This window comes from Hemitrygon akajei, chromosome 1 (genome assembly GCF_048418815.1).
Source record: "Hemitrygon akajei chromosome 1, sHemAka1.3, whole genome shotgun sequence".
In the NCBI taxonomy this organism is placed as follows: Eukaryota; Metazoa; Chordata; class Chondrichthyes; order Myliobatiformes; family Dasyatidae; genus Hemitrygon; species Hemitrygon akajei.
This window is the reverse complement of record NC_133124.1, coordinates 32,137,912-32,163,737: the sequence shown is the minus strand read 5'-3', so window position 1 is coordinate 32,163,737 and position 25,826 is coordinate 32,137,912. Positions and strand designations below refer to the sequence as shown.

The window sequence follows — 25,826 nt, the reverse complement described above, 5'->3', positions numbered from 1 at the left end:
CCGATTTAAGTAACAGTGTCTTCGAACCTTTCGAACTCCGGTTTATAAATTAGTTGCTTCTTGTTTTCTTCTAGTTAGGCATGAATATAATCCACAATAAGATATTTTTCCTGTAAACATTATATTTTAAAAGAACGAACTGTGAACAAAATATGAAATCATGAGATCTCTTCTTAAAGTTCATGTCAAAGGAAAATGCTTTCGAAAAAATAATGACATCCCATTTCTAGAGTTGAATTTAATAAACAACAAAATATCCGTGCTGTTGTAAACTGCTGCAAGTTCTACTGATCATCAGACAGTAAACGTGAATATAATTTTGTTCCATTTTTAAAAATAAACACGATTCCCTAAAACAAGTAACGGGGGACGGTTATCATCCAGCACCGAAGAATAGGAGCAGGTGAATTACTGTGAAACTGATTTTTCTCTACGAGAAAAACCCCTGCGGTATTCACAGCCAAGCCCACTGCGTGTGTGTAAAAATATACCCGTGTTTAACAGGAGCGGATGCGGTATGCTTGTCCGCCCGGAGGGGTGACCGACCTGGGCGACGGGGATCGTCATTAGCTAACTCTTGCCCAAGGGAGGTTTATTTGGTGCTCGCCCTGACCGTAAGTGCTGAGCCCTTGCTCGATTAGCGGGCTGTGGCCAGGTAAAGCGTTTCGTGCTGAGGGGCGAGCAGCTGTCCCTCCGCGGCAAGTCCGAGGACTACTGGGCCTACTGCCAAATAAGGAGTGGGCTCTGCAGAAGGTAAGTGCGACCACCAGATTCTTTGAAGTATGCTAGCAATTTTTTTTTAATTTTTAGTGAATTTCCCCTGCCCGTGGCTTTAAAAATAGCACAAATGTCACATTTTGCAGACTGGGCGGACCTGCCAGTGTTGTTGAGAATGTTATTTATCCAGCAGAGTAAAACCCAGGCTTGTGGGTTTGTGAATTCATTCTGAGATCTTCACGTAAATGTACTCCTGCAATACCTCACTGCACGGCGTCTGTGTTTGGGCAGAAATTGGCTGGGTGTTCTCCAAATATGTTTAATGCCGCTTATGTACTCCAGCTGATGTGGAAGGAGCTGGGACCAGTCGCGAAGACGCTGCGGTATAATACATTTGTTTAACCGTTTACTGATAAGTAAAAAAATTAGTCTTTGGAAATGGTAAGTATGAACAGATGAAGATGAATTGACAGGTCATATTTTGGCAAAATGACAAAATCTGCTTTCATTAAATTCCATTAAAAAACTCATTAGTCGCAAGATAATTAAATGAGCTTGGCGACCCATGATGCGCTTTTTTCCTTCACTGGGTTTGGTCCATCGTCATTTTAATCATCAATGTAGCCTGTGGTAGAACTGTTGCCCCAGGAGATAACTAAACAGAACATTAACGTGTAGTATTTCAAATACTTTCTATGTAGATATTAAAATATGCAGCTTTTTCGTACTTTGCTTTCGATTGACTGCAGTACACAAATATCCTATTTAAATCTTTTTTTAAATAAACGAAAGAAAGAGTGGAGTGGAATTTTGCAGTCTGTGGATTTGTGGCAATTGTTTTGGCATACATTGCAAACTGAACCTTCCAGCTGACATCCATTGAAGAATACTAATGTAGAGATTCCTCTGATGTGATATGATTGGCAAAGAGAAACCACAAGAGAGGAAGAGGATTAGGCTATTTGGCCCATCGAGACTTCTCTGCCATTTCTTTATGGCTGATCCATTTCCCTCTCAGCACAGTCTTCTACCTTCTCCCCATAACCCTTTATGTCCTGACTAACCAAGAATCTATCAACTTCAGCCTTAAATATACCCAATTACTTGGTCTCCACTGCCACCTCTCGTGGTTAATTCCAGATTCGCCACTCTCTGTCTGTTCTAAATGCACGTCTCTCTACTCTGAGGCTGTGTCCTCTGGTCCAAGACTTCCCCCACCATAGGAATGATCCTCTCCATATCCACTCTATCAAGGCCATAAGACCAAAAGATATAGGAGCAGAATTAGGCCATTTGGCCCATTGAGCCTGCTCCACCATTTTATCTTGGCTGATCCACTTTTCCTCTCAGTCTCAATCTCCTGTCTTCTTCCAATATCTCGTCAGTGCTGACCTATCAAGAATCTATCAACCTCTGCTTTAAATATACATAAATACTTGGCCTCCACAGCAGCCTGTGGTAATGAATTCCACAGATTCAACACTCTCTGGCTAAAGAAATGATAGATAGATAGATACTTTATTCATCCCCATGGGGAAATTCAACATTTTTTCCAATGTCCCATACACTTGTTTTAGCAAAACTAATTACATAAAATTACTCAGTAAAAATATGATATGCATCTAAATCACTCTCTCAAAAAACATTAATAATAGCTTTTAAAAAGTTCTTAAGTAGTTTACTTAGATACATTAAATACAATCAACCCCGGCACTTTAACATATCTTACTCCTGGCGGTTGAATTGTAAAGCCTAATGGCATTGGGGAGTATTGACCTCTTCATCCTGTCTGAGGAGCATTGCATCGATATCAACCTGTCGCTGAAACTGCTTCTCTGTCTCTGGATGGTGCTATGTAGAGGATGTTCAGGGTTTTCCATAATTGACCGTAGCCTACTCAGCGCCCTTCGCTCAGCTACCGATGTTATACTCTCCAGTACTTTGCCCACGACAGAGCCCGCCTTCCTTACCAGCTTATTAAGACGTGAGGCGTCCCTCTTCTTAATGCTGCCTCCCCAACACGCCACCACAAAGAAGAGGGCGCTCTCCACAACTGACCTATAGAACATCTTCAGCATCTCACTACAGACATTGAATGACGCCAACCTTCTAAGGAAGTACAGTCGACTCTGTGCCTTCCTGCACAAGGCATCTGTGTTGGCAGTCCAGTCTAGCTTCTCGTCTAACTGTACTCCCAGAAACTTGTAGGTCTTAACCTGCTCCACACATTCTCCATTAATGATCACAGGCTCCATATGAGGCCTAGGTCTCCTAAAGTCTACCACCATCTCCTTGGTCTTGGTGATATTGAGACACAGGTAGTTTGAGTTGCACCATATCACAAAGTCCTGTATCAGTTTCCTATACTCCTCCTCCTGTCCATTCCTGACACACCCCACTATGGCCGTGTCGTCAGCGAACTTCTGCACATGGCAGGACTCCGAGTTATATTGGAAGTCTGATGTGTACAGGGTGAACAGGACCGGAGAGAGCACGGTCCCCTGCGGCGCTCCTGTGCTGCTGACCACCGTGTCAGACCTACAGTCTCCCAACCGCACATACTGAGGTCTCTCAGTCAAGTAGTCCACTATCCAATCCACCATGTGAGAGGTGGATTTCTCCTCATATCTATTGTAAAAAGGATGCCCTTCTCTTCTGAGGCTGTCTTCTCTGGTCTTGGACTCTCCCACCATAGCAGACATTGTCTCCACATTCACTCTATGGAGGCCTTTCACCATTCGATATGTTTCAATGAGGTCACCCCTCATTCTTCTGAATTCTAGTGAATACAGGAACAGAGACATCAAATGCTCTTGATATGACAAGCCATTCAATCGTGGAATCATTTTCATGAACTTCCTTTGAATTCTCTCCAGTTTCAGCACATCCTTTCTAAGATAAGGGGTCCAAAACAACTCACAATACTCCAAGTGAGACCTCATCAGTGCTTTATAAAGTCTCAACATTACATCCTTGCTTTTATATTCTTGAATTGAATGTTAACATCGCATTTGCCTTCCTCACCACAGACTCAACCTGCAAATTAACCTTTAGGGAATTCTTCACAAGTCCCTTTATACCTCAGAGTTTTGTATTTTATCTCCATTTAGAAAATAGTCAACCCTTTCGCTTCTTCCACCAAAGTGCATGATCATACACTTCCTAACACTGTATTCCGTCTGCCACTTTTTTGCCCATTCTCCTAATCTGTTTCAGTCCTTCTATAGCCACTCTACTTCAAAACTATCTGCCTCTTCACCTATCTCCATATCATCTGCAAACTTTGCAATAAAGCCATCAATTCCATCATCCAAATCATTGACATATAATATAAAAAGAACTGGTCCCAACACAGACTTCTGTGGAACACTGCTAGTCATCAGCAGTCAACCAGAACAGGCTCCTTTAATTCCCAGTCTATGCCTCATGCCAGTCACCCACTGCTTTATCCATGCTAGAATCTTTCCTGTAATTCTGTGGGCTATAACTTGTTAAGCAGCCTAATGTGTGGTACATTGTCAAAGGCCTTTTGAAAATCAAAGTACATAACATCATTCGGTTCTCCTTTATTTATCCTGCTCATCAATTCTTCAAAGATTTCCCCTTGAGGAAACCATGCTGACTATGGCCTATACTTTCATGTGCATCTGAGTATCCTGAAACCACATCCTTAACAATCAATTCCAAAATCTTGACTGAGGTCAGATTAACTGGCCTGTAATTTCCTTCCTTTTGCCTCTCTCCCTTCTTAAAGAGCAAAGTGACATTTGCAATTTTCCAGTCTTCCAGAAGCTTTCCAGAGTCTAGTAATTCTTAAAAGATCATTATTAATACCCCCACAATCTCTTCAGCACCTCTTTCAGAAACCTGGGTGTACACCACCTGGTCAGGAAACTTATTTACCTTCAAACATTTCAGTTTCCCAAGAACCTACTCCCGAGTGTAGCTTCACACACTTTATGACCCCTGACACCTGGAACTTCCACCATACTGCTAGTGTCATCCACAGTGAAGACTGATGCAGAATAGGTTGTCTGCTATTTCCTTTTCCCCCATTACTACCACTCCAGCATTGTTATCCAGTGGTCTGATATTCACTGTTACCTCTCTTTTACAGTTTATGTATTTGAAGAAAGTTTTGGTATCCTCTTTAATATTATTGGCTAGCTTACTTTTGTATTCTATCTTCACTTTGGGACTTTTCAGTTTCTCAAGCACCTTTTCACTCATAATGGCAACTTCACTCGATTCTGTCCACTGACGCTCTTGAACTTCCATCATTCTGCTAGTATCTTCCACATTGAAGACTGATGCAAAATACTTACTCAGTTCATCCCTCATTTCCTTGTAACCATTACCACCGTTTTCCAGCAGTCCGATATCTACTCTTGCTTCTCTTTCACTCTTTAATATTATTGGTTAGTTTACCTTTGTATTCCATCTTTTCACTCTTTGACTATTTAGTTACCTTCTTTTGGTTTTTAAAATCTTCCTAATTCTCTATCTTCCCATTAATTTTTGCTCTATTATATACAGTATGTATCCTGCGCCTTCCAAATTGTTCCCAGAAACACCAGCCATTGCTCCTGTGCCATCATCCCTGCTAGTGTTTCCTTTCAATCTACTTTGGCCAGCTTCACTTTCAGGCCTCTGTAATTCCCTTTACTCCACTGTAATACTGATACATCTGACTTTAGCTTGTCCCTCTCAGATTGCAGGGTGAATTCTATCATTATGATCATCCCCTAAAGGTTCTTTTATTTTCAGCTCTCTAATCAATTCCAGTTTATTGCACAACACCCAATCCGGAATAACTGATCCCCTAGTGGGCTGAACCATGAGCTGTTCTAAAAAGCCATCTTGAAAGTATTCTACAAGTTCCCCCTGTTGGGATCCAGTACCAACCTGCTTTTCCCAATCTACCTATATATCGAAATCCCCATGACTATGGTAACATTGCCCTTTTGACACGCATTTTCTTTCTCCCATTGTAATGCTGTCCCCCTCAACAGTGTCCAAAATGTTATACTTATTATTTTCGAGGGGAGAGAGTAAGGAAAGCTGACTCTAATGGAGTCCAGACCTTAACATAAGTGCTTGGGAAACTGTTTTGGAGTTGTAGGATTATCCATGCTGATCAAATTGCCACCTGAGTTAGTCCCATTTGGCCCACAGCCCTCTAAACCTTTCCTGTCTAAATTTCTTTTAAACATATAATTATACCCACATCTACCATTTCCTAGGGCAGATTGTGTTTTATATTTTCCCCCTCTGCCCTCCATGTGGAATGAAGTTATGACTCCAGTTCCCTTTACATTTCTCTCCTTAAACCTGTGCCCTCTAGTTTTTGATTCCTCTTCCCTAGGAAATAAACTGTGACTGATCATCTTTTCTATGCCCCTCTTCCTTTAGAACAAAGCAGCAGAGCAAGATACAGGCTGCTACTTCATGAGTAAATTGGAATATCTCTGTGTAATATAGTTCTGAAGTTTGTTTGTGCCAAGTAATATAGGTTTAAATGCTGTTTATATATTTCTATGAAGACGTAACTGCTCTCCTTTACTCCGGAGAAGAAATGACCCAGCCCAACCAGTCTCTCCTTATAACTCAAGCCTCTCAGTCCTGGTGACGTCCTCAGGGATTGTTTCTGCACCTGATGACATAATTCCTGTAACTAGACAACCAGTCAGCCAGTACCGGGGGCAGCACAGTAGCCTAGTGGTTGGCATAACGCTTTACAGTCCCAGTTACTCATGTTCATTTCTCATCACTGTCTGTAAGGAATTGGTACGTTCTCCCCTTAACTGTGTGGGTTTCCTCCAGGTGCTCCAGTTTCCTCCCACATTTCAAAAATGTATGGATTAATTGGTCACAGGGATTTAATTGGTCACTGGCTTGTTGGGCCAGAAGGGCCTGCTTCCACACTTTATCTCTAAATAAAATTAAATTTAAAATAAAATAAAAACCTGCATACAACATTCTAAGTGCAATCTCATCAGTGCTTGAACAGCTGTAATGTGACATCCCAGTTCTTCTACTCAGTGCCTTGACCAATGAAGTTAAGTGTGGCAAATGCCTTCTTTACCAACCTGTCCGTCTGTATCCTGACTCTCATGCAGCTATGTACTTGTACCCCTGGGTCCTTCTATCTTACAACATTCTCCAAGATCCTACCATTTAGAGTACAAGTGCAGTCCTGGTGTAACTTCACAAAATGCAACTCTCTCTACTTGCCTGTGTTAAACCATTTGCCGTTCAAAGGTCCAATTTAATGTCAGAGAAATGTATATAATATACATCCTGAAATGCTTTTTCTTCGCAACCATCCATGAAAACAGAGGAGTGCCCCAAAGAATGAATGACAGTTAAATGTTAGAACCTCAAAGTCCCCCCCCACCAGCTCCCCTCTCTCCCATGTGGCAGCAAGCAATGATCCCCCCCTTCCCCCACCAGCAAAAAAAAGCGTCAGCACCCGCCACAGAGCACTCAAGCGTGAGCAAAGCAACAGCAAAGGCACAGACTTGCAGTAACCCCAAAGACTTTGCGTTTCACCCAGTATTCAACATACCACAGGCTCTCTCTCTCTCCCTGATAAGGGAGAAGGAGATGTCTCCATTTTCCCAGTGAGCAGGGAGGCATAACAAACAACTCGCTGTTTTCTGATGTTAAAAGTCCATTACGTTGCTTTTTTCAAGCTCTGTACCTGAATATCTCAAAGACCTTGGGGCTCCAGGTACACAGCCGTAGATGCTTCGACTGCCCTGACGACACACGGGTCTCCTGCCATGACATCGACTCTTGATCCGCCCGTCTCCAGAGCCCCGAGATCCTAGGCTTCCAAATCCGAGCTGGACTCTTAGGCCGAGCCCTTGGTATGCTGAACAACGGCCAGCTATGAAACCCCGAGAGCAGGTCCTATTCCTGCAAAGAATCGAAGTCGGTGTGTAACTCCAGGTCAGGGTCTTCAAAAGAACCCTGAAAGGGAAAAATAAAGATATTAAAGATGGAAATAGAGCTATTTCAGAAGATGCAAGCAAAGGAGTCGCCGTTTAGTGCCATCATTACTCCACTCAGCCACCACGAGTATGGCCAGTTGATCTAAGTCCTTTTGTAATCTTAGAAAATCTTCACCTCACCTTTAGAATGGAAGGCTGTCAGGGAGGGAAGGGTTAGATTGGTCAGTGTATGTTAAAGGAGCAGCAGAATATTGTGGGCTGAAGGGCCTATACTGAGCTGTACCATTCCGTGTTCTATGATGCCACCAATTTTGATGATGTCCTTAAATACTAACCATTTCTACTACAAACTCATTGGAATCATTAATATAGATGACAGACAAAGATAGCCCCAGCACTGATTCCCACACACACCACTGGCCATGAGTCTGCAGTGTGAAAACAACCTTTGACTGATTGTAGCCTAATCCACTTTTTTTTTATCTCTAGGGGCCAACAATGACAACAAAAAAGTTGCTTGAAGGAAATCATTGTTATACAGTGACTCATAGCCAATCTAATAACTGCTTTATTACAGGAGTGATAGGGTCTTGGCCGGAATGAGCCAAGGACAGTGGAAGAAGACAAACCAAAGGTTTTGCCACATCATGAAAGGAACAGAAAGTGGCAAATGTGAGACTGTTTTTGCAGCCACCATTTAGTGAACTATTGTGAACTGGTTCTTGCTCAGAGATAGCTTAATCAGAGCACCTGAAAGTGGACATGATGAGGTCCTAGCCAATAATAAGACCATAAGATATAAGAGCAGAAATAGGCCATTTGGCCCATTGAGTCTGCTCTGCCATTCAGTGATCCAATTCTTCCAGTCATCCCACTCCCCTGCCTTCTCCCCATACCCTTTGATGCCCTGGCAAATCAACAACCTATCTATTTCTGCCTTAAATACACCCAATGACTTGGCCTTCACAGCCACACATGACAACAAATTCCACAGATTTACCACCCTCTGACTGAAGTAATTTCTCTGTATCTCAGTTCTAAATGGATGTCCTTCAATCCTGAAGTTGTGCCCCCTTCTCCTAGAATCCCCTACCATGGGAAATAACTTTGCCATATCTAAACTGTTCAGGCCTTTTAACATTTGGAATGTTTCTGTGAGATCCCCTTCATTCTCCTGAACACCAGGGAATACAGCCCAAGTGCTGCCAGATGTTCCTCATATGGTAATCCTTCCATTCCTGGAAGCATTCTTGTGAATCTTCTCTGAACCCTCTCCAATGTCAGTATATCCTTTCTAAAATAAGGAGCCCAAAACTGCACACAATACTCCGTGTGGTCTCACGAGTGCCTTATAGAGCTTCAACATCACATCCCTGCTCTTATATTCTATACCTCTAGAAATGAATGCCAACATTGCATTCGCTTTCTTCACAACTGACTCAACCTGGAGGTTAACCTTTAGGGTATTCTGCACAAGGACTCCCAAGTCCCTTTGCATCTCTGCATGTTGAATTTTCTCCCCATCAAAATAATAGTCTGCCCATTTATTTCTTCCACCAAAGTGCATGACCATACACTTTCCAACATTATATTTCATTTGCCACTTCTTTGCCCATTCCCCTAAACTGTCTAAGTCTTTTGGCAGGCTCTCTGTTTCCTCAACACTATCTGCTCCTCCACCTATCTTTGTATCATCGGCAAATTTAGCCACAAATCCATTAATCCCGTAGTCCAAATCATTGACATACATCGTAAAAAGCAGCGGTCCCAATACCGACCCCTGTGGAACTCCACTGGTAACCAGCAGCCAGCCAGAAAAGGATCCCTTTATTCCCACTCTCTGTTTTCTGCTGACCAGCCAATGCTCCACCCACACTAGTAACTACCCTGTAATTCCATGGGCTCTTATCTTGCTAAGTAGCCTTATGTGTGGCACCTAAAAATCCAAGTATACCACATCTACTGCATCTCCTTTGTCTACCCTGCTTATAATTTCCCCGAAGAATTGCAGTAGGTTTGTCAGGCAGGATTTTCCTTTCAGGAAACTGTGCTGGCTTTGGCCTATCTTGTTATGTGCCTCCAGGTACTCTGTAATCTCATCCCTTAACAATCGATTCCCAACAACTTCCCAACCACTGATGTCAGGCTAACAGGTCTATAGTTTCCTTTCTACTGCCTTCAACCCTTCTTAAATAGCGGAGTAACATTTGTAATTTTCCAGTCATCCAGTACAATGCCAAAATCTATCGATTCTTGAAAGATCATTGTTAATGCTTCCACAATCTGTCCAGCTACTATCTTCAGAACCCGAGGTTGCATTCCATTAGGTCCAGGAGATTTATCCACCCTCAGACCATTAAGTTTCCTGAGCACCTTCTCAGCTGTAATTTTCACTGCACAAGCTTCATTTCCCTGATAGTCTTGAATGCCCAGTATACTAGAGATGTCTTCCACTGTGAAGACTGATGCAAAATATGCATACAGTTCCTCTGCCATCTCTGCATCTCTCATTACAATATCTCTATTGGTCCTATAATCTACCCTTGACTCTCTTTTACCCTTTATACTTAAAAACACATTTAGTATCTTCTTTGATATTAGTCACCAGCTTCCTTTCATAATTCATCTTTGCTTTCCTAATCCTAATTCCTTAGTTTCCTTCTGCAAATTTTTAAAAGCTTCCCAATTCTCTATCTTCCCACTAGCTTTGGCTTCCTTGTACACCCTCACTTTTGCTCTGACTTCACTTGTCAGCCACAGTAGTGTCCTTCTTCCCTTTGAAAATTTTTTTCTTCTTATTTGGAAAATTCAAGTTAGTCCATTTTATTCCTTATGCTGCTTGCATTCAAATACAACACTCTCAGTCCAGTATTTGTTGCTTTCTGTTTTAACTGCACCGCGCCTTTATAACTCTTTAACCCATGCCACTGACTGTGATTAAGTCTCATCTCCTGCCTGCTCTTTCTATAATCTCTGTTGCATGCTCCCTTTGATTTATTTCTCTTTTTCCCTTCCTCAACGCTATCACTCCAGTTCTCATTCCCCTGCCAAATTAGTTTAAACCCTCACAAACAACTCTATTAAATGTGCCCGCTAGGATATTGGATCCCTTTGGTTCAGGTATAACCTGTCCTTTTTGTACAGGTTGTGCCTCCCCCAGAAGAGGCCCCAATGACCCTGGAACCTGAAGCCCTGCCGCCTACACCAGTCTCTCAGCCACACGTTAATACGCCTGATCATGCTATTCTTGTACTCGCTAGCACGTGGCACAGGCAGCAATCCTGACATTACTACCCTAGAGGACCTGCTTTTCAGCTTCCTACCCAACTCCCTGAATTCTCTCCTCAGGACCTCCTCCCTTTTTCTACCTATGTCATTGGTACCACATATACCAAGACTTCTGGCTGTTCATTCTCTCCCTTCAGAATACTCTGCACGCGATCTGAGACATCCTGTACCCTGGCACCTGGGAGGCAACACACCATGCGGGTATCTCTATCAGGCTGACAGAACCTCCTGTTTGTTCTCCTCAGTATGGAATCCCCTATGACTACCGCATTCCTCATCTTCCACTTTCCTTTCTGCACCACAGAACCAGGCTCAGTGCCAGAGACCCAATCGCCATGGTCGTCCTCTGTCAGGTCATCATTTCAACCACATCCAAAACCAGATAACAATACCTGAGGGGAATGGACACAGGGGTGCTCTTTACTATCTGAGCTCTTCCCTTCACTTCCCGGACAGTCACCCACTTACCTAACTCCAGCAGCCTTGGGGTGACTAACTCCCTGTAGCTTCTCTCTATCTCCTGTTCACTCTCCCTAGTAGGCTGTAGGTCATGGAGCCGCAGCTCCAGATCCCTAATGGTGCACCTGGCACAGATGTGGCCAGCTGGGAGACTGGAAGATTCCCAGGATTCCCACATCTGACACCCAGAACAAAATACTAACCCTACTGACATGCTCTCTATTCCTCAGAAATAAAGCAAAGAAAAACCAAAAACAAAGTCCACCTAATCTGCTAAACCTGGAGATCATTTCCAAACAACAGGCTGCTTTTTTTTGGTAAAGTGAAAATGACAGTCTTTTGAAAAGAACTGCCAGTGACCTGAGGTAAACTTAGTCCAGTATTTGCTGACCTGGTTATACTGGTTTGAACTGGCTTCACTCGGGGAGAACAAAGAAAGTGACATTTGGCATAATTCTGGTGGAAGAACAATAAAGTGGGCCAGATCTAATGAGAAGGTGACATAGGCTCTGGCCCATCTGACTAGCCTGTGAAATTGAAACACAGCAGTTCTATATGATTTTAAAAGGGATGAGAATTTCAGGTTGGGAATAGCAAAAACTCTGAAAATCATCCATCACAGAGGTTGTACGTGGTCTATTATTGCAATTCGAATGTGCAGGAATGTAAGAACCTGCTGGGAGTGGTGGGCTCTGCCCAATGCATCATGGGCATATCCTTCTCCACTATTGGTAGTATCTACAGGAGATGTTAGCAATAAGCAGGCAACATCTATCATCAAAGATCCCCACCACCTTGCCATCTTCTTGTAGCTACTGTTGGGCAAGAGATACAAAAGTCTGAAATCCCACACCACCAAGTTCAAGAACGGCTACTTCCCTTCAGCCGTTCAGTTATTGAAATGGCAAAATTCTAATCACTAAAGTTTAGCATCACTATGACCATGACCACTTTGCATTAAAGTGGACTTTTTTTTTTAGCAACACACGCAGAATCCTGGGGGATCTGAGCAGGTCAGGCAGCATATATGGAGTGAATTGAGTAGTGGATATTTCAGGCCAAGACCCTTCTAACTGTGTTTTCTTGTAAAGAAAATATAAATTTAATTTATATTTTTCCTGCGAATACAACTTAGATGATGCTGTGTGCCTGTGATGCTGCTGCAATTGTGCATATGACTTTAAATAAACTCGATGTCAGAAACATAAAGATTGTGTCAGGATCAGGAAAAACTCCTGGCCAGCATAAACTCCTATTCCTGGGCTTTATCTTTTCTATTCTTTAGCCGTTCAGGGAGAGTCAGAGAGATCTAGTGAATGTGTGCACAGATATTTGGTCTTGTATGAATTGCATGCTTGCTGTTAATTTAACCAATAAAGGTATTTCTTAATTAATAAAGATTCTCTTTGCCTAAACAATTCATCATTGTAGTTGACGGTGAATACCTGCAACACTGGTCTAGCTTCAGCGCTGGTTTTGACTAATTAAAAAATTGTAAGGTTTAGATTTCAATTGATAAGCAAACCAGTCTATATTGACATGGAAGGAGGCCTGTCAGTTGTGAGAATGTTTCCATTACCCCATTAATCTCCCAGTAAAATATACCAATATCCTTATCAACTCTGTCACACCCACACACCCTTCCTTAAACATTCACCTAGACATTAGAGGCTATTTAAAATGGACACTTCCCCTGGCCAGTAGTATAGTAGTGGGAGGAAACTTGCATAGTGCCATGGAAAACATGAAAACTTTGCATTGAGAGTACCCACAGTCAGGGTCAAAGCTGGTCAGTTGTGCTGTGCAACGGCAGCTCTACTAGCTCTGCCACTGTCCTCTCGGAAGCAGATGGATGCCATGCGTGCTGAAGTTCAAAGAATTGGTAGAGAAGGAAACCTTGGAGACATCATAATGATTACCTCCCGGAGAAAGAATTTTTATTTTCCCGCTATTTCCCACAGGAAATGTCATCCCTAGTGTCCTCCTCAACTGCATCCATCCCAGTTACCACAAACTGTAGTGCAGATTCTTTCATTAGAGGAACAATAGATAAGGACCCCACTGTTCCATAAACTCCAAGAGAAATAACTCCAGCATCAACCATTGTGAATGATTTTTTTTTTCAAATGTCATCTCCAGTGTCCTCCTCAACCACATCCGTCTCAGTGACCAGAAAGGGTGGTGTGGTTTCCTTCATCTGGAGGTGTCGTAGTTAAGGACTTCACTATTGCATAGCTCGAAGAAAAATAATTCCAGCCATGATTATAACCAATTGGTCTGCCACTCATCTAAGCTTGGTGCAGACTTCTGTCAAGCAAGGTTATGTCAGTACCCCTATACATTTCTCAAGCTTTCTCAAGGTATTGTTGTATGTCACCTCCAATGAACTTCCCTCCTGTGACGTAATGGAGATGATCTACATCACTAGTGAGAAAACATTTATCCTTCATTCTAGAAGTTGATCAGGCTATAGCATGGCAAATGATGCCTGCATGTGCACACATTTGGAGGATAACTCCAAGCCATAAATTAATCTACTGAGGCATACACTGGGATGGGATTTCTACTAGTTTGCCCCTGCTTCACCTCATAGTCCTGAAATAAAGGAATTGTCAATATTTCAAATTAATACCCGATTCAGGGTTTCAGTCATAAATGTCGATAATTCCTTCCCCTCGTCCCGTCCACCACCTCCCCCCAGTAGATGCTGATTGACTTGCTGCGGAACGTTTATTGCTGACAGTGAAGCATCTTGCCAAATGGCTTTGACAGTCTACTCTGGTAATCGCTCTGCATCTCTAGAAGTTTCTCCAAGTTTTAGCTGACGTACTGATTCTATGAAAACTTTTAAGAAGGTAGAGGTGTTACAGTGCCTTCTGTATAATGGCACTTGCGTGCTTATCCCAGGACAGATCTGCTGAATGGAAACCCGAGGAAGTTAAAGATTTTGCTTCCTGAATACTTTTGGGTATATTTTATGGATTTTTGTCTGCTGATCATTTTCAGATCAGGCACCATTTTTAATCACCTATGTATTTATTATTTCAATTCATAATTCAAGTCATTTAAAATGTTCTCCACAATGTAAGCTGAAAAGTTTTCCATCTTGTCCAGTTATGCCTGGCCATGCTTAGGCAGGGCAGATGCTGCATAGCAGGACAGGTTTTAGGAAAACAGGACATGGAGTCTGAAGGAGGCAGGTGAAGATGCCACGATGCCTCAGCCAGGAGTGGAAAACAATGCTGATAGAGATTTTTAACCTTCTATGTCATGTGAGCCTCATCTGAGTTAAATAACCTGGTCAAAGACTTGCGTTTGTCAAAAGCAAAAAGCAGAATTACTAGGTTCAAGACTGCAAGGATGGAATCTCCTGTCAGCAGACACAAAATTTTCTGTGAAGGATTTTGATATTTGAGACAGATGTTTCCCGGAATGACTGATACCAAGATTAAAGAAGGCATTTTTGTTGGTCCACAAGTCAAACAGGTCACCAATAACAGGCAATTCGAAGAACATCGAGTGGGATCAGAGAAAATTGCATGGAAGGCATTCAAGGATGTTGTTTAAGATGTCCTTTGCATCTACAGAGCACCAAACTACATGCATCTGGTTGACAGCATGCTTCAAGCATACAAACCCATGACCTTTCCCACTCAGCTGCCTGTTACTGGGTCCCCTCCTCTTTCCTTTTCTCCTATTGTCTACTCTCAATCTCCTGTCAGATTCTTTCCCTTCTCCAGCCCTTGACCTTGTTCACACACATGGCTTCACCAATCACCTTCCATCTAGCCTTTTCCCCTCCCCGCCCCCATGTTATTATTCTGGCATTTTCCGCCTTCCTGCGCTCAGTACCGAAGGAGGGTCTTGGTCCAAAACATCAACTGTTTACCCTTTTCCATAGATGCTGCCTGACCTGTCGACTTCCTCCAGTGTTTCATGGGTGTTGCTTTACTTAATATACAGTATTTCAACCCTACAGACTTAAATGTAGGGAGCCTAATGAAGACATTTTCAGATGATAAAAAAGTTAATTTGTTTTGTGGAAAAAATTTAGTTTGCAGAAGGTCTGGTTAATTGAGCGAAAAGTGCAAGTGGGGTTTAATCTAGAGCAGTGTGAAGTAATGCTTTTGGGGAGTTACAAAGAAATTCAGCAGAAGTAGTTATAGATATTTCTGAGGTGATATCATTTATTAGCCAAGGCATGGGATTGCAGAAAAGAGAAGTATGCCAGAGGGCATACAACATTAGTTTGACCACAGCTCAAGTTTTACCCACAGTTCCAGTCATTGTATTATAGGAAATACATGATTGCACTAGATAAAATTCAGAGGAAATTTTCAATATCTTGTCAAGACTAGAAAACTATAATTCTGAGAAATAATTGGATAAGGTCCCATAAGCTTTTGTAACCATTTTATTGACCTGAACTTCCAGCTTTAAGGATCTCTGAATGTACATGCCAAAGTCATTTTCTATACGCTGCTTAATATTCTGCCGTTTTGCTTTTTGTTCCCTTGTATTTCGGAACAGAGGAAGCTGAGGACAGACTTAACTGAGGTACATAAACTATGAGAGACCTAGACAAGCAATGTAAGAAGGACCTATTTCCCCCAGCAATGGTATCAAAATCAGGGGGGCATAGGTATAAAGTAATCAGTTAACGGATCAAGAGGCGATCTCAGGCAAGATTTTTTTCACCATATCTGCACTCATATTGTCAATTGTACAACAAAGTGGAAGTTTCAGCTGTGTGTCAATAGGTGCTGTAAATCTATGTTGTTATTATTATTAGTAGTAATAGTAGTAGTAGTATAAGCGGCCTTGGACTTTCTGTCTTTATTAACTCCCAAGTACACCAGTAGATTTAAAGTCTTGTAGACCACTTACTGACACTGAAAAACACTGTATGGGCAATTGTAAACATAAGAGACTCTGCAGATGCTGGAAATCTTGAGCAATGCAGGTAAAATGCTGGAGGAACTCAGCAAGTCAGGTAGCATCTGTGGAGGGGAATAAGCATTCGATGTTGGGAGCTTTGAAGGGCGTCATCCCTAATATTGACTGCTTTGGTTGCTGTCTGACTTATTGAGTGTCTCCAGGATTTTGTGTGTGTTGCACAAACAATTGCACCATCTTCAACGTCAGGTCTAAACATGATCTGGAGGAATCTGAAGAATCTAGTTTAATTAGGAGAGCTTGGTAAGTGTGACAGGAATATCTTTATTCAAATTGCCTTAGGACTTAGACCTTGCCAGTACAATTTGTTTTGTGTTTTAAGTGCATATATATCATTTAGTGCACCACCATAATTTGATTTTAAGATGGCCCTCAGTAGTGAAACGGTGTCTAAGGAGCTTACTTTGAAAAGACGCTTTGAGGATTCAAAAGTGGGCGCTTTGGAAGAAACTCAGCACGCTGGCTATTTTGATTTTAGTCCTGTACAATGAAAAGATTTTGTTTCTTTGGGGCCACTCAGCCATTTAATGGAATTTGCTAGCTGTGATTTCTGTGAGTATGAACTCTCAGCCCTGGTGAACTGAAACATGAGCAACTCCGAACTTATTTGAAAAATAAAACTAACAACAAATAAAATCAGAGTTACCTGTCAGCTGCTCTTTCTCGCAGTAGTCAGTTAATGAATTACCTCTTAACAACATATGCATGTATTGCTCATTTTGTGATATTTGTTAGTTATTGTACAAGATAGAACAATCGTGTTTCCCTTGGGTAAACAAGTATGCTGCCTCCTTTTTTTTTATCATTTGGTATTATAAGAATTTATCTTGAAGATTCTTGATAACCATCCAGGCACAATTTATGTGATCGTTATCTAATTATTTGTTTTAGCATTCACATTTTGCCTGCCTGAACAGGGAATCAGATTCCCTATCTCTGGCTTTCCTGAAGCTTATGAACACTTGTTGATGTGGGTTTTCTTCCCCCTTTTCACCCTAGGCTGCTGAGAACAAATGTAATACCACATTGGTTACCATGTTAGAAATAGATAGACTCTGTCTGTGAGGAGTTTGTACATTCTCTCTGTGACCGTGTGGGTTTCCTCCGGGTTCTCTGGTTTCCTCCCAAAGGCGTATCGTTTAGTAGGTTAATTGGTCATTGTAAATTGTCCTGTGAATAGGCTAGGGATCAATGGATTGATTACTGGACAGTGCAACTTGTTGGGCTGGAAGGGCCTGTTCCGTGCTGTATCTCTAAATAAAAAAATTAATTATCAATTTGCTGATTACGCTGTTCCGGGGGAATGGAACATTGCAAATGGCACTCCACTTTTCAGGAAGGGAGGGAGGCAGAAGAAAAGAAATTATAAGCCAGTTATCCTGACTTCAGTGGTTGGGAAGATGTTGGGGTCAGTTGCTAAGGATGTGGTTTCAGGGTACTTGCGGACATATGATAAAATAGGCTGTAGTCAGCATGGTTTCCTTAAGGGAAAATCTTCCCTGACAAATCTGTTGGAATTCTTTGAAGAAATAATAAGTAGGATAGGCAAAGGAGAATCAGTGGATTTGTGGATTTGGATTTTCTGAAGGCCTTTGACAAGGTGACATGAGGCCTAGGGTATTGCAGAAAAGATATTAGCATAGATAGAGCATTGGCTGAATAGCAGCAAGCAAAGAATGGGAATAAAGGGGGCCTTTTCTGTTTGTCTGTCAGTGTCCACAGGAATCTGTGTTGGGCCCGATTCCGTTTGCATTCTATGTCAATGATTTGGATTATGAAATTGATGGCTTTATGGCCAAGTTTGTGAATGATATGAAGATAGGTGGAAGGGCAGGTAATGTTGAGGAAGCAGAGAGACTGCAGAGGGGCTTAGATGATGAGAATGGGTAAAGAAATGACAGATGGAATACAGTGACGGGAAGTGTATGGTTGTGCACTTGGGTAGAAAGAATAAAACCACAGACTGTTTTTTATATGGGGAGAAGATTCAGAAATCCAAGGTACAAAGGGATTTAGGAGCCTTCTTGCAGGATTCCCTAAAGGATTTTTTGCAGGTCGAATCATTGGTGAAGAAGACAAATGCAATGTTAGCATTCATTTCAAGAGGGCTTGAATTTAAAAGCAAGGATGCAATGCTAAGGCTATATAAGGCACTGGTGAGGCCTCACATGGAATATTCTGAGCAGTTTTGGGTCCTTTGTTTAAGAAAGGATATCCTGACATTGGAGAAGGGTCAGAGAGGTTCATGGGAATGAAACGGTTATCGTATGAGCAGCGATCGAAGGCTCTGGGCCTGTACTTGCTGAAATTTAGAAGAATAAGGTGGGGGGGGGGGGTCCTCATTGAATGTTGAAAGACCTAGATAAGAGGATGTAAAAAGGATGTTTCCTTTGTTGAGGGAGTCTAGGACCAGAGGGCATAGCCTCAAAATAGAGGGGCATCCATTTAGAACAGAGTTGTGGAGGAATTTCTTTAGCTAGAGGGTGCTGCAGGTTACTGTGGAAGTCAGGTCACTGGGTGCATTTAAGGTGGAAATTCATAGGTTCTTGATTAGTCAGGGCTTGAAAGATTATAGGTAGAAGGCAAGAGAATGGTGTAGAGAGGAAAATGGATCAGCCATGATGAAATGGCGGAGAGAACTCGATGGGCCAAATGGCCTATTTCTTCCCCTATGTCAAACTTGGGATATGAATGAATATATTTAAGTTAAAGGTGATTTATGAGATTATCTTGAAGTATAAATCTTTTAAACTGCAAAACAAGAGAACGTGTTTTGTGCAGATATATAAAGCTTTTGCAATAGGTTGTGAACTTGAAAGTGTTTTCAATTTGGTCTTGCTTAATAATAGGATAAAATTCTAGGATAGTTTTGCAATATTTATCTATTAGACTACGAGAACTGTGAATTTAATGATTTACAAGGCTTGAATTTGGATATTTCATGTAACTTGTGAGTCTTACCAGTAATAGGCAGGATTGTTTTGTGTAGAAAGTGTTTCTGATCTTGCCTATCAGCCACAGCTGTAGGGGAAGGAGAATATAAATCATAATAATTAAATGTCTAAGAACATAAAACATAGAATAGTACAGCACAGTACAGGCCCTTCAGCCCACAATGTTGTGCCGACCCTCAAACCCTGCCTCCCATATATCCCCACACCTTACATTCTAAAGAACTATGTAGAATTAGCCCATAAGAACTAGAGGGCTTGGCATCTAAAAGTAACATTGTAGCCAAGCAAACTCTTCTGCTTTAATGGTAAAATGTCTTACAAATGTTTTCTTATAGTTGTAGTGATAGGTCTTTAGGATCTGTCAACTGTTTTAATTCTGCCTTGCCGCAAAGTAATCCAGAAATTCCCTACCAATACCTCTCTGCCCCCCCCCCCCACCCCCTGCTGCGGGTTATTATATTATCCAGAACATTAAAACTGCACTGAACCCCACTCCAGAGGAAGAATAGACAGCCACTGGTAACGGAGTGCCGTGCTCTTGACTATACCATCGTTCAGATAAGGCACCTGCACTCATAGCTACCGGTATTTTAAATTCCAGGTGTTATGGCCAATTTGTATCCTTCAATCAGCATTGCTAAAGCGAATTTTCGGTTTGTAGTAAAATTATGTGCTTCGGGGATATCAAACCTGAAAGTTTGGTAAACTGGTCACGTGCTGAGTTACTGGAAAACTTGTTTCGAATACCATTGATACAGATGCTTGTCGTGTTCGGGCTGACTCCTTTAGGATGTGGTGAGAGGGTGGGGGAGAGAACAAAATGGGGAAATTGCCATAGTGCAGAATGTAAAAGAAATTAATTGGCAGAAAGGATAGTGTAAGTTTAAAGAAAGTAGTATTTTTTAGAGGAGGTGTAAATGTAAGGAGTGCAGTTTTTACTTGAAATTATTGAGCTGTGTTGATTTCTAGAAATCATAATGTGTTCAGTTGAAAGATGAGTCACCATTCTTCAAGTATGTGTCATACTTCATTGCAACAGCCATGGTGGGCCAATTTGAGAACGGCAGACAATTGGAAGCAAAGAGCGGAAATGTTTTGCAAGCCAGTTATCCTTTCTATATTTGACCTCTCCTCTGTAGAGGAGACTGCATTGTGAGCAGATAATACAGTACAAGTATGAAATAGTAATGTACTGGGTGGGAAATTAAGGCCAAATAATGTTGGCTAGTTGCAAATAAAACACTGCTGAATTTCTAGATGAAAGCTCTTCAGCCTGGAATGTTAATTCTGAACCATTTTTAAATAGATGCTGCCTGACTCAGAGTGCTTGATTGCATTTTCTGCTCTTATTTCAGATTTCCATTTTTGGTGTTTGATTTTTGATTTATAGTTTCTGGAGGTGATTCATAGGTGGGGCAAAAGAAAGAAAAGGAATAATGATTGGGTCCCCTGTGGATGCATTTCTAAGAACTGAGTCCAGGATAAATCTGAGGAATGAATGGTAATTAGAATATATCTAACAATGCATTGAAAAAAATGGAGAGGTGCTCTATGTACAGAAGCAGGGTATCACCATATTCACCTACTCCCAAGTAAGAACATAACATGAAATAGTTTATTTGACCCCTCGTGTTCTTTACATCATTCATTAAGGGCATAGCTGGTGTTTTACCTCACATCGCTTTCTGTACTAGCCCCAAATCCTTTGATCACCTTAATGTTCAAAATTCTGTCCAAGAGTCAAGATTGTTTACTGCCATTCTTCAAGTGTAAAGGAGAAGAAAATGATTGTTATTCTGGATCTGTTGGCGTAAATTAATCATGGAATACATTCCTTTGGACTTTTTGACATGTATGGTACACTCAAAAACAAATAGTTTTCGTAAAACATGGCAACCTTTTCTGCAGTTTGTCGATGTAAACCTGTCTGCTCTACTAGTAAGGGCTTTTGTATAGGATGTTGTGGTGATGTCTGTATTTTGATGGAAGTGTTCTGATAGCTGATATCTGTGAGGGGAAGAAATGTATTTGAAAATTGAAAGTTTTGTTATGCTGAGCAAAAAAAACAAAGACGCAATAAGCATAAAGAACACAATAAAATAAAGCAATCCTATAAAATACAATGTGCAAGTAATCATTATTTTATATATTGTAAGTACATAAAGTGACACTAAGTGATGTGTATGTAGTGGTGGTAGGAATGGGAATGGTGGGATGGGTTAATGGGTAGAGGTGTCGATCAGTCTGACGGCTTGGAGGGAGTAATTGTTTTCAAGTCTACTACTCCTGAAATGGATGCTGCATAACTTCTTCCCTGATTGGGGTGGGACAAACAGTCGATAAGCAAGGTGGGTGGGACCCTTCATAATATTGTTAGCCTATTTCTGACACCATTCAGTGTATATTTCCAATTGTTGTTTCGAATATACTCAATGACTGAGCCTACACTATCCTCATCAGCAAAGAATTCCAAATGATTTCTTCCCCTCTGGTTGTATTAGGAGCAGAAATAGGCTATTCTATTCCTCATTCAATAAGATAATGGCTAATCTGATTATGACCTCGTCTGTATCTACCTTTAGTAATCTTTCCATCTATTGTTTATCAGAAAACTGTTTATCGGGTCCTTAAAAATGCAGGTCCGAAATTCTGAAATCCAAGAAGCTCCGAAAACCGAAGTTTTCTTCGCCAACAGCTGACATCACTCAGGTGTGACGTGGCAGCACTAGCAGAGGCCGCCAGACGTCAGTTGTGGCTCAGTGCTTGTACTGGTTACACGTGCATTTACTGTTGGCTGATATTTTGTGTTCACTGTTGACTTTGTGTTTAATTTCACTGTGAAAATATCAAAAAGAGCTGCAGATACCCCTACGGGTAACAATGAGAAAAAGAGAAGGAAGCATCTATCATTATCAATAACGCAGAAAGTGGAGTTATTGCAGAAGCTTGATCGTGGTGTGTCTGTGCGGCGTCTTTCTGAAGAATATGGTATCGGAACTACACTGTACATGAAATAAAGAAACAGAAAGACAAGTTACTGAAGTTTTATAGTGACAGTGACTTTCTACATTTATTCCAATAAGTCATTTACCATGTGTTTAATTCGGTTCATTTGAAGCTGAATATTTTTATGTTTTATTGATGTTTTTGTTGGAATTTTTTTTGTCATTATTCCCTAAAGAATTACAGTGTAACAACTATTTACATAGCATTTACATTGCATTAGGAATTACAAGAAATCTAGAGATGATTTAAAGTATATGGGAGGATGTGCGTAGGCCTGGAGCTCCACCAGGTCCTAAAGTCCACCTGCACTGAGACAGATTAAATAAAGGACTTGATTATGCGTGTTTTTTGTATCCGCGGGGGGTCCCAGAACCAATAAGGAGGGATTCTGAAGTCCAAACAATTCTGCATTCCGAAATGCAACTGGCCCCAAGGATTTCGGATAAGGGATTGTGGACCTGTATTGTGAATGTAACAAGCAGACTCAATACAGGGGAAACTACAGATGTAGTGTACCCAACCTTTGAATATATTGTATTCTTAATGTCTCCGCTACGAAGGCAATCGTACCCTACCCTATTTTCCAGTGCCAACACTTCAAGCAACTATGGAATTGCCAGATTGATTACCATCTCTCCTTCTATTACCATTGAGCAGCTGCAATGTCTGCACTTCGTAAGCATGCATTTCATCTGTTTCCCTAAGACCTCTCTTTTCTATTACACTTCAGCTCCCTAAACAACACAAATCTATTTATCAAGCATGTGCTATCTGTTACCAGCATCCTTCGAAGATGTGGCATCAGTTCCTTCATGTGTGCACCATCTCTGAATCGCCATACTGAAATTCCAATGCACAAGCTTCATTACTAGATGAGCAGTAATTTCTTCCACTTTGAAAGACCAAATCTTTCATTGTTTGATTCCCACCACAGACCCCCGCTCCCTGGAGAACTGAACTTGTCTACACACAAGCTTATTGCCATATTTCACCCCAAATTAATGTTTAAATCTCATGTCCACATTTTGAAGACAGCCTTTTTTTTTCCTGAATTCTGACTCCATAAGACATGGGAGCAGAATTAGGCCATCTGGCCCATCAAGTCTGCTCCACCATTCAATCATGGCTGATCCTTTTTTTTCCTCCTCCTCAACCCCAAGTCCCAGCCTTCTCCCTGTAACCGTTGATGCCATGTCCTATCAATCTGTGACTTAAATACACCCAACGACCTGGCCTCCACAACTGCATGTGGCAGCAAATTCACCACCCTTTGGCTAAAGAAATTTCTCCACATCTCTGTTTTGAAAGGACGCCCCTCTATCCTGAGGCTGTGCCCTCTTCTCCTAGACTCTCCCACCATGGGAAACATCCTTTCCACATCTACTCTGTCTACGCCTTTCAACATTTGAAAGGTTTCAATGAGATCCCTCCTCATCTTTCTGAATTCCAGCGTGTACATACCCAAAGCCATCAAATGTTCTGCGTATGATAACCCTTATATTCCTGGAATCATCCTTGTGAACCTCCTCTGGAACCTCTCCAATGCCAGCACATCTCTTCTAAGATGAGGGGTCCAAAGCTGTTCTCAATACTCAAGGTGAGGCCTCACCAGTGCCTTATAAAGCCTCAGCATTACATCCTTGCTCTTGTATTCTAGACCTTTTGAAATGAATGCTAACATGGCATTTGCCTTCCTCACCACCAACTCAACCTGCAAATTAACCTTTTAGGGTGTTCTGTACAAGAACTCCCAAGTCCCTTTGCATCTCAGATTTTTGGATTTTCTCCCTGTTTATAAAATAGACTGCACATTTATTTCTACTACTAAAGTGCATTTTCCAACATTGTATTTCATTTGCCACTTTCTTGCCCATTCTCCTAATCTGTCTATGGCCTTCTGTGTACTACCCGTTTCCTCAACACTACTTGGCTCACCACCAACCTTCAAATCATCTGCAAACTTGGCAACAAAGCCATCTATTCCATCATCTAAATCATCTATATACAGCGTAAGAAGAAGTGGTCCCAACACTGAACCCTGCGGAACACCAAGATTCGCTGGCAGCCAACCAGACAAGGATCCTTTTATTCCCACTCGCTGTCTCCTACCAATCAGCCAATGCTCTAACTATGTTAGTAACTTTCCTGTAATACCATAGGCTCTTAACTTGGTAAGCAGCCTTATGGTGTGGCACCTTGTCAAAGGCCTTCTGAAAGTCTAGATATACAACATCTACTGCATCTGTTGCAATGTGGAGGGGCAAAGGGTGCTGGAGGAGGACCCAAATGCAAGCCACAAGCTTGTTTCGTAAGGTTAACTAAATAGAGTTTATTACTATTTACAAGGAGAGCCATGACGCAAGGATAGAACAGAGAGAAATCGAGGAGAGCAAAGAGGAAATGGGAATAGGCATTAAGGACAAGGACTCAGGCCAGGGACTAGGCTGGGACTCAGGGTCTGGGGCTAGGACTGGGAGCTCGGGGATCAGAGCCAGGACCCAGAACACAGGCCTTGGAGCCAGGACCTGGTACGTGGAACACCCGAGCCAGGACCTGGTACGTGGAACACAGGACATAGAACACTGAGCCGGGACTCCTCCTTAGACACAGGATGGAGTCGGGACACTTTGACACAGGGTCAGGACCCTTCTAGGGTACGGGGCCGGGACCCCTCTTTAGACAGGACATGGATACGGAGACCACACAACGACAGTCCATTCGAGTAGCGGCAAACGGCCTGCCTACTGAGCTAGATACAAGATGACAAAACAACGGACGGTACAATAACTGGGCCCAAGTTTGCTCCAAGCAGCGGGAGCTCTTGACTCACCCTGTTCACCTTGCCAGGACCTGCTCTGGCGAGGGAAGGCTGCTTGTTGGCACTTGCTTCGGGAGGAGACTTGGCTCGCTCCGGCAAGAAACATAGTTGGCTCCTGCTAGATGACTTGGGCTCGCACTGGCTTCGGTGACTTCGTTAACACTCCATAACGCACTCGCACCGAACGACTGAAGCCGGGGCCTCATAAACTACCGGTTCGGTTGAGAGTAAATTGCCTATAATCACCAAGCCCGAGGGACACGGGAAAACAGGGAATTAACAGGAAACAAGGAGTCATCGGTCTGGATCGTAACACAAACTAGGTAAGTTTAAAGGGAACCCAATCCGGACCATGACAGCATCCCCTTTATCTATCCTACTTGTAATCTCCTCAAAGAATTCCAACAGGTTTGTCAGGCAGGATTTTCCCTGAAGTAAACCATGCTGACTTTGTAATGTCTTGTGTCACCAAGTACGTCATCATCTCATCCTTAACAATTCACTCTAACATCTTCCCAACCACTGAGGTCAGGCCAACTGGTCTATAATTTTCTTTCTGCTGCCTTCCTCCTTTCTTAGAGTGGAGTGACATTTGCAATTTTCCAGTCCTCTGGCACCATGCCAGAGTCCAATGATTTTTGAAAGATCATTTCTAATGCCCCCACAATCTCT

General features: G+C 42.0%; 1 protein-coding gene across 1 annotated transcript in view; it reads left to right on the top strand.

Annotated features, from left to right (window-relative positions):
• Window positions 1-485: 485 nt before the first annotated feature.
• The window catches only part of LOC140725264 (ATP-binding cassette sub-family C member 9-like), a 166,290-nt gene continuing 140,949 nt past the window's right edge, over window positions 486-25,826 (top strand). Inside the window, exon 1 of the mRNA XM_073040510.1 lies at window positions 486-753. The gene's annotated coding sequence lies outside the window, so the exon portion shown is untranslated. The remainder of the gene's footprint in view (window positions 754-25,826) is intronic.